Below are 15469 nucleotides of genomic sequence, written 5' to 3'. Positions count from 1 at the left end.
GCTGAAAAACGGCGGTAAGAAAAAGAAAGTGCTGTTTCAACAAAACAATGCACCGTGTCACAATTCAGTAAAAACGATGGCTAAAATTCATGAAATGAGCATCGAATTGCTGCCGCATCCACCTCTAGATTCTAGATATTCTCTAGATCAACTGGATCAAACAGCGACTATATTTTGTGATCAGATCTCAAAAGAATGCTCGCTGGGAATAACTTTTTGTCGCATGAAAAGGTAATCACCGAAACTGAGACCTATTTAGAAGCAAAGGACAAATCGTACTACAAAAATGGTATCGAAATGTTGCGAGGATTTCACTCTGAAAGGAACTAGTTACTAAATGAATTTCAACTGGAGTTCCTCTCAGTTTTTTCCGACAGAACAGCAAAATCAGAAGAACAGGCTAAAAAAGCGACCAAATAATAAAATTCAACTCAGCAATATTCGGTGTTAGTCTTTGAAGAAAAAATTAACAGATGAAAGCTGTCAAAACTCATATTTTAACTGATTCCTGACATCAACAGTGAATGTTTTAAAACCGACTTCCCGATCTAAGTGAAAATAAAGTAAATGAGGGTTGTATGATATATGGGTTGTATGAGATCAAAATAAGCGGTAAGCGGTGTCACCAGTCGTCTTTGTGTTTTATACCTAGAATAGGGCATATCGAGTTTGCCACGATGTTTATAGCACCCAAAAGGAAACAGCCCTATAAAAAATAAATGATCAAGCGTGCCGAGCTGAGTCGATTTACCCAAGTCGGTCTGACCGTCTGTGTATACAGGTATACCAACTAAACCCTCATTTTTTGAGGCTTTGATCTGAAATTTCGCACATATCCTTCTTCATTACCTTAATCGGAACCAGGATACCAGATATCAAAACGAAATTTTACATGGATTATTGTCTAAAGCTATATATCTGAAGAAATTTTCCACATCGGAGTACTATAGCACATAGCTGCCATACAAACAAACTATAATATATGATCGGAATCAAATGCTATGAAAAACCCTTTCATTTGACGAGATATATTTACGAAATTTGGCTCGAGTTATTGTTTAAGGCAACACTACTATTTTCATGGAAGTTGTTCAGATCGGAACATTATAGCTTATATCTACCCTACAAACTGACCGATTGAAATAAAGGTCTTGAAGTGAATCTTTTGAATTTGCGTAGCGTATTATATTAACGTTTTTCTTGTTTCTTATACAAATCAACACACCAAGGCAGAGAGCCGGATTTGTTAAGAGAAGCTTAAGTGAAGGGAAACCATAAGTTCGTTGAAACAGCTGTCTAAGATCTTAACCTTTACATTTTACTACTCATTATTCGCTACTCTTGTTTTTTAAGCCATCACTATCCGACTTTCGAGCGGGTTTATACAAAAAAAAAATACAGAAAAATTACAACATTTGAATATTCATCGTTATTAATATGCACGCCCTCTGTAACCTAAGCATGCATGCCTGCAATCAGAGCACGTGACTCTTAATTAAAATGCCTGCACTGACAATTAAAGAATCTTTCCATTTCAAGGGTTTGACGAGTGTGTAAAGTATAAATGTAAATATGTTTCTGTGAGTGCAAAACCAAATGATTCGCGCATCAGGCGCCGACACACGGTTGCTATGGCAAGCGGAAGCAGCAGATATTGTCACGTTGACAAGTGAATGCCGCACAACAATCTGTCATGTGTCAATTTGTAAGGGAGGAGAGTATAAAACAAAACGTTAACTCTCCACAGCATTTACATAACTTGGGAGATTTACAAATTTCGCAGCATTGTTTGAAGTTGCAGTTGTTTTTGTTGCTAGAAGCGGAGTTGATTTTGTTGGGGTGGTGAAAAAACTGCATGGGAAGAGTTGGCAACAATAATATTTGCAGCCTTTCTGCGAAGACAATGGTACTGACTTAAGAGTTAGGGCTTTAGGCATTAATTGTGGATAAAGAGTTGAAGGAGAATACGTTGATTTCCGTATTTCTTAGACGATAATGTTTCAGTTGAAAAAAAAAAATGTTCAGCGGTAAATATTAGGGTAGACATATTTTAAGAAATTATTTTTATAATTATAATTTAATAAAATTCAGACAAAATATGTGTTTCATAGCAAATATTAGGGTGAATCTATTTTAAGGAAGTTAAGAAAAATTTTCTATTTTTTAAGAACATGATATTTATATCTATACTTGATAAAAAAAAAGTCAGTACGTTTTTTTTCTTTAGGGTGGTATACATATTTAGAATGTACTTATTTTGGGAAATTATGAAAATGTTAATATCTTTTAAAAACATGACGTTTGTGTCTATACTTGATAAAAAAAAATCGGTAATTTTTTTCATTAGGGTAGTGCTAACTGTAAAATATAATATTATATGTATTTTTTCCACTAAACTATTTTTAATCTACCACTACCGTGATAATATAGGAAAAGACAAAACCAGTATTAATATTCTTCCATTAGGGTTAGCCAAAGTTCAAAATAGAATTTATAAATGATTAATACAATGATCAATGCTATAAAATGTTATATTCTATCAATTAATATTAACATAGCATGCTTTTAAAATAATTGCATTAGGGTAACTATATTTTCGACGAATTATGAATAAATCTGTATAAACCAACATGAAGCATGTGACGTTTTTTTCATTAGGGAGACCCTAATTATAAAAGTACAAGCTTCTATCTTCCATAAAATTGGATTTAATCCTGCATTATGTTAGCAATCAGTTAATATAAACAATGTTCATTAGGGTAGTCCAGTTTTAATTGTTTATGGCCTTAGATTATAAATACCAAGACATCGGATTTCGTTTATATAAAAGAAACAAAATAGCAGTATTAGTATTAGTAGTAGCGATGAACAAAAAGTTATTTTGTACATTTTTCTTTTTATTAGGGTAACCCCACTTTTAGAAAGTTTACGTCATCATATAAATATCAAGTTATTTGAATATAACTGCTATGAAAACTAATATTAGGTCTGAGAACCATCACAAAAAAATTTTTAGTGTTAAAATTTATTCATTAGGGTGCTCATATTTACAGAAATAAATAAATAAAAAATATTCAAAATAATTTGTGTGTTTGATACTAACCAAAAATTAAAGTTTTTGTCAGTATGTTTTTCAGTAGGGTGGTTCGCTTCATAAATTTTTATTAGGAATGAATGCTTTGAAAATATTTTGACATTATAATACACGTTGTTCCCCGTAGGAGCTTGGAACTACATTCAGTAAACATGTTTTATTAGGGTGACCCTACTTCCAATATATTTTGTGATGAAAGTACCAGGTTATTCATATCTAAGCCGTGTCAAATTGTACATGTATGCCTTCAATTAAGGAATCAATAACATAAGTAAGAATAATTGGGGTGCCTCTATTTACTGAGGCTAATATAATAATAAATAAGGTGGTATTCTGGTCTAGAAGCATGAATTTCAGGTAATTTTTAAAGTGTCGTAAAAAAAGGCAATTAATATTTTTACTATCCATTTTTTTATTAGTTATTTGTTAATTTTAGAAGGGTACAGAAAAAATTAAAAACTAAAAAAAGGAAAAAATTTCAACAATTGTGAGCTGACGAAGTGGGGTGTCTCTAAAAATTTCCACGTGACCTTACCCATGATTTCAACCCTCCTAGTTATCTGAAACCAAAAAAAAAGAATTAATCTAGAATAATGTCGCAATGGCCGGAACTACGGAAAAGTGGGAAAAAATTTTTTCACAAAATGGCGACTGCCTGAAAAAAAAGTTTTTTTGGATCACTTTTTCGGACTATTTCGATTTTTTTAAAAATAATAATAATAACAATTTGGGGATGGGGCTCCAACCATAGACAAGCCCATAAAGAAGACTCTATAAAAATTTCAAGTAAATCGGTCACGTAGAACCGTGAGAAATCGTGGATATCGTTTAAAGTTTCCGAAAAAGTTCGATTAGTTACAACCAGTTTTCAGGAAAAAATAATTTGAATTTTGAGAACACATATTCTTGAATAGTTAAACTTTGAATATATAAATAAAAAAAATTTCGATTTTCTTAAATTTCTAGACCAGAATACCCCCTTAAATGCAATAATGTCACAAACAAGAAAATATAAGTTTTGCGCACACCCTAATATACGCGCACAGTGCAAATTCAAACCAAAGCCATATGTTATGACACTTATTGCCGCACTTATGCTTTATTACAATGTTATTATTGCCATAACTTCCATTTTTGTAATACAAACTATATTCACCACTTTCTTGGCGCTTGTTATGTTTTTCACATAAATGTCATTGCCACGTGCACGTGCAACTATTTTTAGATATAAAGTTAAATGAAAAAATATTGATATTGGCTTTGTAAATATTTCTGTTGGCATGCTCGGAGAAGTTTAGTGTTGGATCGTAAAATTTTCAGCACTTGAACTTTTGAATGCGTGGAAAAACTCAATGTAAAGCGAAAATAGTAAAACTTTGATTTTTATTACTTTTAATGGACAAGATAAAGCGGGTAATTTATAGATGAACCGTTAGAGCATTGAACTTGACTTGCGAGTTAGAAATAACAAGCGAATGATTAGATAACTGAAATATAACGGCATTTACCGAATAATTGCTGTAGGACTATTAAATGGGCGAATGCACGTAAAAAAAATAGTCTAAAGGCGTTAAATCGCATGATCTTGGTGGCCAACTTACGGGTCCATTTCTTGAGATGAATTAATAATAAGAATCGCGAGCTGTGTGGCATGTAGCGCCATCTTGTTGAAACCACATGAGTCAACATTTAAATGAAATTATCTTCAAAAATAAATGTGTGTGGCAAAAAAACGTTAATGAAAAAATAAAAAACGGCATTTACCGAATAATTGCTGTAGGACTATTAAATGGGCGAATGCACGAAAATTCAATAAAAATAATTAATGAAAAATATAATAATTAATGAAAATTATAAAAAAATAATTAAATTAAAAAATTCATGAAAACATGAAACAAAATTAAATAAAAAATAAGTAAGAATAAGAAAAAACATAAACTTTGATTGTATCGACTCAGCACCGTCTCACAAAGTGCGAGTGAACCAAGAATAGCTGAAAAACAACGTTCCGAACTTCATTACGACCACACAATGGCTCTCAAATTCACCAGATGCGAATCCAATGAATTATTCTCTCTGGGCCATTTTGGAGAGCAAGGTCCGAAGTAAAAAATACACCAGTCTCGAGATGCTGAAGAAAGCCATTGTCCGTGAGTGGGCCAAAATACCGGCAAGTCGCATTCGGGCAGCTTGCGATTCGTTTTTTGACCGTCTCAAGGCCATAGTTAAGGCAAAAGGTGGTCATATCGAGCAAAAGTGAATTGGTCCTGAATTTATGATTATTTTCACACATTTTGTACTTTAAAATAAATAAAAATAATTTTCCAAACCAAATTTATGGCTTTTTTAATTGGTACACTTCGAGTGCCGAACCCTGTAATACCCTTCACACGTGTATTTTTTATAGCATAAAAGGATACAAAAAGATCTTGTTCTTGAGTTTGATCGAACTGTTTGTATGACAGCTACATTTGTATATGCTATAGTGGTCTGATCTGAATAATTATTTAATAAATATATAAAAAATTAAAGGGGTCCCCGTCCCCGGGGGATTGAGCAAGATCACAAATATATTGTGAAACCATTATATTGGCTTGATTGAGCTCCACTAAAGAAATACATGCCACAGCAAAGAGCTAAAAAGAAAGTTTACAGCCGCACAGTCTAAAATCAACCGCCGCGCCTCTTTCAGATTGCGACATAATTAAGCGGCAACGCCACTTTCCAACACACGTAATCCCCGGGATCAAGTAAAGCACGATGGCATGCGTTATTGCACAATATTATTGATAAATAAAAGCAATATAATACGAGGCAATTTACGCTGAGCGTTGGGCGCTGCCCACTTAAGGCTATTTGTTGCTGATTTGTATGCTTGATGGCTCACATTACAAACGTAAATGGAGTGGAGTGAAGTGGAGTGAGGTTGCCACGCATATGCAATAAAATGTTTTTAGACTTTTTTTGTGCAAGAAAGTATGCGCATAAGTACATAAAAGTGCACTTGAAGCTAAGAGTAATTTAATTTGTTTTGTTTGCCGCTGCTTCCTCTTGTTTTTGTTTTGCCGCTGCATACTTTGTTAAATGCGCAAGGAACGTGCTTAGCCATATTTTTTATGCACATTTTCATTCAAAAATATTGTTGGAGATATAAAAAATAGCAGAAAAAATGATATTATTTTATTACCTTGTCTTTTGGTGCTTAATGCAGTGGCAAGCAGCGTCGCGCGTTGACATGTCGTCACTAATCGGTTCGACATGCCGTGCGCATGCGCATGTGACATGCATAAAAGCGCATATGTATGCATGCTGGCAGTGATATAGCATTGTTTTATGATTTTTATGCGAAACACAGACAAAGGTATGCGCATTAGGGTGACATTAAAATAAATAACTGAAAGATTCTTCTTAATGTAGACACGACTTAAGCGTCTCCTGAAGAGAGATCATCTATAAATGCAAATAAAACAAGAAAAACTGCAACGAAGTTATAATACCCTACACAGGTTCAAGTTTTCTTATAATAGGTTGTGTTTGGTTAGTCACTTTATATGGCAACTAAATGCTATAGTGGTTCCAACTGAACTATTTCTGCACGAATTTTACACTTGCCTTAGACAATGATGCATGCATGGCAGCTACATATATGGTATAGGAAAACGATATCGGCGGTTCCGAGTAGTGAGCAGCTTCTTGGATAAAAAAGGATGTGTGTTTCAGATCGATATCTCAACAACTGAGTCTAGTCTGCTTACATTACTTGCCGCATAAAATGACCTCATAGTGCATGATTCCCTTCCAATCCCATATAAAATGATATATATAGATACAGTTTTAAAACCATTTTCTTAATCATAAATATAGAAAAAGTACTCTTTTTTTTATTTTCTTAAAGTAGTTGAGAATTACAGGTCTTTAGACAATGCAAGCGAAATATTAACAACTAACTCAGCAAACATTAGTTTTGGTTATACCCAGCCTTGTAGATTGAATTGAGAAAAAATCACCTTATGAGAAAACAAAATAGATTTCAAAAAGACCTGAAATGTTTTGGGTGATACTTTTGAGTGGACAACACATTACTTAATCTCTTATGAGTCGTAAAATGTAGGAAAACTGTGTCTTCAACTCAAAAGCAGGTCTTCTATCAGCAGTTTCAAATCATAATTTGAAAAATAAGAATAGGTTCATAGCGTACCTTCATCATATCGGTCACCTGTCAGATTCTCAACAATTTCTATAATCATCGGAAGTCTTCTATAAATTTTATATGGTCTCTGTAGCTCTCTTTAGCGTTCAAGCCGCATTAATATCAATAAAATATTGAGAAGTCGAAGACATAACAGTGGAATTGGAGTCTGTAATCTGGAAGCTGAACTCCGGCATAACAGACTACTTTTTTGCTGAACCACATTTGAAAAGATTCAGTACTAACAGATTAGAGTTTTTGCAACCTACCAAAGCTTTTTCACTTCAAACCCAGAACGATCTGTCTAGAGAATATCGAGAAATAAATCTGATTTGATCTGATATGCTAAAATTTCCCGACAAATAAGACTATTCCTCCGCTGAGCCATCTTTGAAAAGGTTCAGTGCTTACCGACCCGGGTTTTGACAACCTTCAAAAGGTTGTCCACTTCCAATGATGAACGATCTGCCTGGAGTTTAACCTGATACATACACATTTAATCTGTCCGCAGTAAATATATGACTCTACGAATTTATGACCATGATTGTTTCACATATTAGAGGCTGTTTTTCACTGAACCACCATAGAGCTACTAATCCAAGCTATTTATAATGAAATCGGCATCTGAAAGATCATTAATGTAAGAACGACGAGCTGATTCTTCGCTTAATACACTCAACTGAAAGGCGGATCCCATCAGTTTGAAATAAATTGAGTACATATTATAGGAGCTGAAAAAATAACCAGAATTATTGGTCAGTTCGGACCTTATAATACATACCATATATTCAAACATTCTTTAGGGAGTTTTATTAGAAAAGCACTATATTCTGAGTTATCAACTTTATAAATACTTCAGAGTTTCAAGCGGCCTCAGTTATTTGGAAGTCGACATGGAATTTTGTCATCATGAGACCTCTGAGAACTGTTTAGCTTTTGGTTGGCTCAACTGATGTTTCATATTCATCCACAAACGAAGTATTAAGCGTAGTTTCAGTGAAGAAAAATGCTTGTTTTTGTCATATTTTTTATTTTACTGACATTCCTCTTACTTCTTTATGCAAGAATTTCCGCTGTAAACGAATATTTAAATTTTTACGAAGCAGAAACATTTCTTTAAGAAACGAGTGTATAAATTCCCTAGCAAATGACCAACGCTCCTTAAGGAATTCTATGAAAAACTGCTGAATAAAGACGCATTCTATGCATTTTTGGCATATTTCGGAAGCCGTCGTGATGTTTCTTTGTTCACCGGCTTTCGTGTGGCGACAGTGGACCGCTGAATAGCACACAAATAATCTACCGGATGGATTTCCTGTTGCTTCTACGCGCATACCACTGCCAAATCAGACGCTTTGCATAGAATTTTCGCTGCTAAAAGCTCTTTGTTCGCAGCCGCACAGCATATGAATACTTTTTCGGCTAATTTACGCCCAGCAACAAACACAAATAGGATTGGAAGTACTTGCGACGCGTATTCAGATGTCCATCACAAACAATGCAATGGAATTTTTGTGATTGCACACGATGCCGCGCGCCTTGGGCATTGACGCGCTGCACTCATATCAGCGACGCGGCGCAGCGAAAAAATAAAGAAAGTGATATGAGTCTTCATGTGGCGCTGTGGAAGGGAAGTGCGGCGGCAGTTTTGTCAGCGCATTTGCATTGCGTACTTTGTATGCCCGATTTCTTAGCATTTAGCTATATCTGGAGCAGAAGTCGCGCTGATTATGTGTCCATTGTTCGCCGCAGACAATAACTATCCATGCCGCGCACACTCACACGCACTTAGCTTTTGCCTACAGGCATCTTTATGTAGTCATGGCAGTAGCTGGCGACTCAGACAGCATTCAACTAAAGTTCTGCGGCGATGGGTCTTCCGCCCAGTCAGACGCGGGCCGCGGTCAGCGTCAAAAGCGACGCGCGCTGGAATTCGGGCAACGCCTCAATTCCCAGAGCTGTGTTTGTAGTGATAACGCACGCTTCTCATAAAGTCATTTTTCTATACAGAGACTCAACTCAAATTCTTACGTCACAGCTGCGCCCATAACGCTGGCAAGATCAGCAAGTTGTGCAGTTACTCACTCATTTATTTCCGTGCAAATTATTTATTACATTTTATTTATAAAAGTTACCCACACTTCTTAATATCGAGTACACTGTAGAAGTGTCACACAAACTGGGGAATTACAGGGTTTACTGATAAGAAAACTTTTTTCTTCAAAATGAATCTGAAGTACAACACCAACTCCTTATCGCTGAGCTAAATATTTTCGCCTGATCTAGTTAGCTGCAGTGCAACTGATATTAACTTGAAGTGTCGAGGTCATAGCTATGAAAAAATTTGCTCGAAAAAGTCTGAATGAAGGACAAACTCAGCTGCAATTAACAATCTGGTGGAGCTAGTTGGATTCAACGTGAAAGGTCATAGATCAAACTAACAGAGAACCGTTTTGTCAGGTTAGATAAAAACGATCTGGTGAACCTCGAGGCCAAACACTTTTCTATTATGTTAAATCAATGTTTGAAACGCCTTCGGTAAAGATTAAGTGTATCCAAAGATATCCATTAAATCTAGTGACTGAAACACAAACGGAACTATAATTCACGTTATGCTAGTTAAACACGTAACCTCGTTGAAGATAGGTCTTAAAATAGAATGAAATACGCGCGGTAGTTAACTTGAATACTTTGTGACTACATCAAAACGAGTGATTGCTGATTATACCGAGCCTATACTGGGTCGATAGTGAATCGCCCTAAAAGCTCGACGGATATTCATAATAATTATTAGCCAATAAATAAGTTTACCTTTAAAACAAATGCGGCTGGTCGTCGAGTCGTGGTCCAGCTTGTGCTTGGGCAAACTAGAATAATATTTTGAGTGCCAGTAAATTTGTGTCGGATATATGTACCTAAATGCAACCTTTCTCAAAAACTTAAAAAAAAAATACTTAAGCGTGATTCGAAATAAGGTAACAGACATATGCATCGATCGCTTCCCCTTCCACTGCCAACTTCACATAAACTCCTAAACTCCTATTCTCTATATTTGCCATATAGCGTCTGTACACTACTTAACTACTTTTCGTTATCAAAACTCGTTGGCAACACTATTGACAATGGGCGTTCCATATGCTCGCATTCGCCGATGTTATCGACAAGTTTTTCCACTTCAACTGCAATAATCGACGATGCGCAAAATTACCCATTCCGTGCGATGAGCACTTCATCAATCAGCCAATCAATCAAATTGGCGTACAGTATGCGCAATATATATGTATGTATGCTTACATAAGTGCCTATAATGCAATAGCAACACGTAATCGCTACAAGTATTTACGAAATAAACACATAAAGTGTGGCAAAACATTCGAGTAATGGAGAGCAGTTGAGAGTGTTTGGCGTAAGGTGAAAATGAGCGGGAAAAAATTGGAAAACTGTAAGAGCATAAAATGCTGAAAAGAACTAAAGCGCTTTAGAAACGTAGAACTAAGAATTCACAGAAGCAAATTATATAAAAAAATAATAATTAATAAACAAAAAAAAACAAAAACAATAATAATTAATAAACAAACAAAAAACAAAAACGATAATAATTAATAAACAAAAAAAAGATAATAATTAATAAACAAAAACGATATTTACAAAAAAATTAAAAAATGCTTCAAATATTTTACACAAAATTACTTATTTAAATGAGAAAATTTTATTATTATTTTATACTAAATTTTATTATTTTTTTGTTTTTAATATTTTCAAATATTTTAAATTTTATTTTAAACAAAAAAATTATAATTATTTTCCGATTCATTCAAATTTGAAACTATATTTATATTGAAATGAATTTTTTTTAAATAAATTTTTATTTTAAAATAATAATAACGTTTTTAAAATAATTTAATTAAATTAAATTAAATTTATTAAAAATTAATTTAATTTAAATAATTTAACCTAAAAATAAATTTTTTAAAATTAAAATTTAATTTAAATTTATTAAAAATTAATTTTTTTTTAATTGTTTTAATAAATTTAATAAATTTTTTAAAATTAAAATTTATTTTAAATTTATTAAAAATTAATTTTTTTTATTATTTTAATTTAAAAAATTTAATTTTTTTTTAATTATTTTAATTTAAAAAATTTATTTTTAGGTTAAATTATTAAATTATTTAAATTAAATGAATTTTTAATAAATTTAAAAATTAAAAAAAATGAATTTTTAATAAATTTAAAAATTTAAAAAAATAAATTTTTAATAAATTTAAATTAAATTTTAATTTTAAAATATTTATTTTTAGGTTAAATTATTAAATTATTTAAATTAAATTAATTTTTAATAAATTTAAAAATTTAAAAAAAATTAATTTTTAGTAAATTTAAATTAATTAAATTAAATTTTTATTTAAAAAAATTATTTTTAGGTTATTTAAATTACTTTTATTTCATAAAATTATTTCAGAACTTTTTGAATTTTTTTAATTTAATTTAGTCTTCAATATGTTCTATAATAAAGTAAAATGAAAAAAACATTTAATTTTTTCCCCTCACGATGAAATATCTCCAAATGGGTTGAGGCTAAACGACTTCGCCGTGGTCCGAAACATGCTTATCTGAGAGCTCGAAATGCATTAAATTGATTGGACCTTATCAGTGTGGCTTTAGGCCTGGAAAATCAACAACTGACCCGATATTCACCATGCGCCAAATCTTGGAAAAGACCCGAGAAAAGAGGATCAACACACCACCACTTCGTCGATTTCAGAGCTGGTTTTGACAGCACGAAAAGGTGCAGCCTTTATGACGCCAAACTAATACGGCTGTGTAAACACAGAACCACTCTCGCCAACAAGTGCTACTTTGGACTGAGTGGACAATTGAAAAGTAAAGTCCTCTCTCGACGAACAAAGATCCAATTCCATAAGTCCCGCAATATCCCCGTTCTGTTATACATATGTTGAAAAGGGTGAAAAGGAATAAGCGATGACAAAGTCTGATGAATCGGCCTTAGGAATGTTCATGATCTCAATAGATGAAATGAGCTGTATGAGATATACGACGACATAGAAATAGTTCAGCGAATTAAAAGACAGCGACTACGCTGGCTCGATCATGTTGTCCAAATGAAGAAAAACACTCCAGCTCTCAGAGTATTAGACGCAGTACCCGCCGGGAAAAGCAGTGGAAGATTAAGGCCAAGTGGTAAAGGACTAACAGAAGGCTTGCTAAAGATATTTTTAATTTAATTTTTTATGTCATCAAAAATATTAGATCTTAAAAATTTTAATAATATTATTAAAAGTAATATATTTATTTTTACTATAAAAAAGTTTATAAAAAATATACATTTATACTTATATATTCGGTTTTTGTATAATATAATTTTGCTTTCGTTTAATGTTCTTTATCAATTAAAATTAATTTCATTCGTAAGAATTCCTAAAAAAAAGCAGTATGTAGGTATTATTTGGAGAATTCTGAGTAAATTTTTAAAAATTTTCTTCAAATTGCTCTTTTTCTCTCTTATATTTGAAATAAGTTTTAGTTTATTAAGAAATTCTTAGAAATGTGGCATAAAAAATCAATGGAATCTCGTACTCTAGATAAATTTTTTAATTGCGCGCAAGTGTACATCTACAGTACAGTGATGACTAAAAGAAAAGCATAAATAAGTTTACAGAAAAGATGCAAGAAACCAACATTCGAAAATCAAAGTAAACAGTGACAGCAAATAATATACTTAATTTCAGCTATAGACTCTAGAATACAAGCGGACAATGACTCCCACTATCTAAGTACTATATTTGGTAAATAGTTTATTTTTGTTATCTTTATATATATAAATCTTCAGACAGGGTGTTTGTAAGTGAACTGCTCCTAAACGGCTGGACCGATTTTGATGAAATTTTTTGTGTGTGTTCAAGGAGATTCGAGGATGGTTTAGATTCACAATTTGGTCCACTGGAAAATGTTTTTTTAAATTAATTTTTCATTTGTAATTAATTGCTAATTTTAGAATGTTTTACATTGGATCCGATAGATTGCGCTACCATCGCAGTATCCAATATTCAAACCTTAAATTGGCGTAAACGTGCAATAAACAAAACGATGCCAAAGTAAAAGGCGACATTTGTAGACAAGTTTTCATAATGTGGACAGAGTTGTTCGTTCCTAAGTAATAAATTGGGTGATTCAATACATCTATGGGTAGCTATAACATTTTTTTCATACCTGCTAACTATTGGAGGGGTTATCTTGACAGGCAATTTAAAATTGCAAAAGATGTGGCATAAAAAAATGGCGGCATAACTGAAGTGTTGATAAAAAGGTCTATTAAAATTTGAACAGAAATCTTTTCGAAGCATTGCACAGAGCAATGCAATATTTAAACGGGAACGATGAAGTACATACATACATATATGCGTACAATTTCAAACTGATCCTTCCTGAAAAATAATAAAATTGCTAAATATTGGGAATGGTAGAATAGAACTGCAATCAAATACACAGTGCAATGAATTAAAACTGGCTCATTTATCATTCGATGAATAATATATACCACGGGCATCCCAAAAGACTGTTGCCATAACCTTGCCAGCCGATTTTTTTGTCTTTCCACGCTTGAGAACCGTTTCTTAATATGCAGTCCACTAGGCTGACAATCGATTGAACCCTGATTGATTTCACTGATGGACAGCCCAAATTCAATAGTATTTTTACCCCAAAAACCAATTCTTTCTTAACGCACGAAATGCTTTTTGATTCATTTTTTTGTAAACTAACACAAGTTGCTTCAGCAAAAATGCGATTATTCCTTAACTAATACTTATAATCTAACTAATAAAAATCATATAGATAGTATTAATAGTACTAGCTATGTATCAGCCACAGTAAAACGTGGGCGGGTCCTCTAGTTATCTATAAAAATGTGAGCTAAAGTAACTTTGGTTTCCCTGTTAAGACAGTTCCCCAATAAGTTTATGTCTGTACAGTTAAGATTTATAAAGAAATAATATTTCTGGCTAATGGTTAACAGTAAGTTAATGACTTTTTTCGACGATCTTCGGCGATATGAAGCTTCGGGATTTTTTATTTTGCCATTTTTCGTTGTAAAAGGCTTGGAGTTTCTGTAACTTAATCACTCTTTTGATAAATAATAACGAGTGTTAAATTTTCACTTTTTTCAAAAATAATTCGAAGATACAAAACATCTCGACCATCCTCAAAGTGGTGTAAAAAATCTTTTCATAACTCGTTGTGAAAATTGGTGTTTGAGATGGATTTTTTGATAAATTCATATTCGAAATTTTTACAGTATTATGAAAAAAACATTTTAAGTCAAAATAAGTTTTCCTCTTTAATATTTTAAATAAAAACTTACAGTGTGTTTAAAACAAAAAAGGTAAGTTTACAAAGAAAAATAAGTAAGCCAGAAATTTGATTATTGTAATTTTTCACTAAAGTTTTCTGGTTTTGTGAAAATGTTGTTCATATAAAAGTTTTAAGGGGTATTCTGGTCTAGAAATTTAAAAAAAATCGATTTTTTTTATTAATAATATATAAAGTTTAACTATTCAAGAATATGTGTACAAGAGGATTTTTCAAAATTCAAATTATTTTCGTAGATATAGGCATTTTTCTGACCCGGCATCCAAACTGGTTCGGCCGGAACTAATCGAACAAAAGACTTTACGCGAAACTTTACTTTACTTGAAAAATTTTTATAGAGTCTTCTTTATAGGCTTGTCTATGGTTGGAACTAGCCCCATTCCCAAATTTTTATTTTAATTATTTTTAAAAAATTCGAAATAGTCGGAAAAAGTGATCCAAAAAAACTTTTTTTTCAGGCAGTCGCCATTTTGTGAAAAAAAATTTTCCCACTTTTCCGTAGTTCCGGCCATTTCGACATTATTCTAGATTAATAATCTTTTTTTTTTTTGGTTTCAGATAACTAGGAGGGTTGAAATCATGGGTATGGTCACGTGGAAATTTTTAGAGACCCCCCACTTCGTCAGCTCATAATTTTGGAAATTTTTTACTTTTTTTCAGTTTTTAATTTTTTTCTGTACTCTTCTAAAATTAACAAATAACTAATAAAAAAATGGATAGTAAAAAAATTAATTGTCTTTTTTTACGACACTTTAAAAATTACCTGAAATTCATGCTTCTGGACCAGAATACCCCTT

At 32.5% G+C, this 15469-nt stretch overlaps 1 protein-coding gene and 1 long non-coding RNA gene across 4 annotated transcripts in view; one reads left to right on the top strand and one right to left on the bottom strand.

The window, feature by feature from the left end:
* LOC126759204 (uncharacterized) overlaps positions 1–5428 on the top strand; it is a 276318-nt gene extending 270890 nt beyond the window's left edge. Inside the window, exon 2 of the long non-coding RNA XR_007666979.1 lies at positions 5193–5428. This is a non-coding gene — a long non-coding RNA (uncharacterized LOC126759204). The remainder of the gene's footprint in view (positions 1–5192) is intronic.
* LOC126759151 (rho GTPase-activating protein Graf) overlaps positions 1–15469 on the bottom strand; it is a 204224-nt gene that overhangs the window by 107549 nt on the left and 81206 nt on the right. The window lies entirely within an intron of this gene.

The sequence above is a fragment of the Bactrocera neohumeralis genome, chromosome 5, assembly GCF_024586455.1.
Source record: "Bactrocera neohumeralis isolate Rockhampton chromosome 5, APGP_CSIRO_Bneo_wtdbg2-racon-allhic-juicebox.fasta_v2, whole genome shotgun sequence".
Lineage (NCBI taxonomy): Eukaryota > Metazoa > Arthropoda > Insecta > Diptera > Tephritidae > Bactrocera > Bactrocera neohumeralis.
This window is presented reverse-complemented; position numbering and strand designations above follow the sequence as displayed.